This window comes from Corapipo altera, unplaced genomic scaffold (assembly GCF_003945725.1).
Source record: "Corapipo altera isolate COAL_440 unplaced genomic scaffold, ASM394572v1 59511, whole genome shotgun sequence".
NCBI classification, from domain to species: domain Eukaryota; kingdom Metazoa; phylum Chordata; class Aves; order Passeriformes; family Pipridae; genus Corapipo; species Corapipo altera.
The window spans coordinates 4,579-5,262 of NW_020886211.1; positions in this window are offsets into that span (position 1 = coordinate 4,579).

A 684-nucleotide genomic window follows, 5' to 3' on the forward strand; every position below is an offset into this window, starting at 1 on the left:
GACTGTGGGGCACCAGGACGAACTGGGGGTGCACCAGGAGGAGTTTGGGGGGCACCGGGAGTGGCTGAGGTGCACCAGGACAAACTGGGGGTGCACCAGGAGGAGTTTGGGGGGCACCAGGAGGGACTGGGGGGGCACAAGGAGGAGTTTGAGGGGCACCAGGAGGAGTTCAAGGGGCATCGGGAGAGGTTGGGGTGCACCAGGATGAACTGGGGGGCACCAGAAGGGGTTTGGGGGGTGCCGGGAGGAGTTTGGGGGGCACCAGGAGAGGCTGTGGTGCACCAGGACAAACTGGGGGGCACAAGGAGAAACTGGGGCACACCAAGAGGAACTGGGGGGCACCAGGAGGAGTTCGGGGGGCACCAGGAGAGACTGTGGGGCACCAGGACAAACTGGGGGGCATCGGGAGGAGTTCGGGGGGCACCAGGATGGACTGAGGGGCACCAGGATGGACAGTGGTGCACCAGGACAAACTGGGGGGCACGAGGGGGCACCAGGAGGAACTGGGGGGCACCAAGAGGAACTGGGGGGCACCAGGATGGACAGTGGTGCACCAGGACAAACTGGGGGGCACGAGGGTGCCCGTTGTGGGGGCACAATGGCTTAGGAGGGGGCACCAGGACATGTTGGGGTGAACGAGGGGGCACCAGGACTTCTGAGGGTGCCCCAGGATGGAGAACGGGT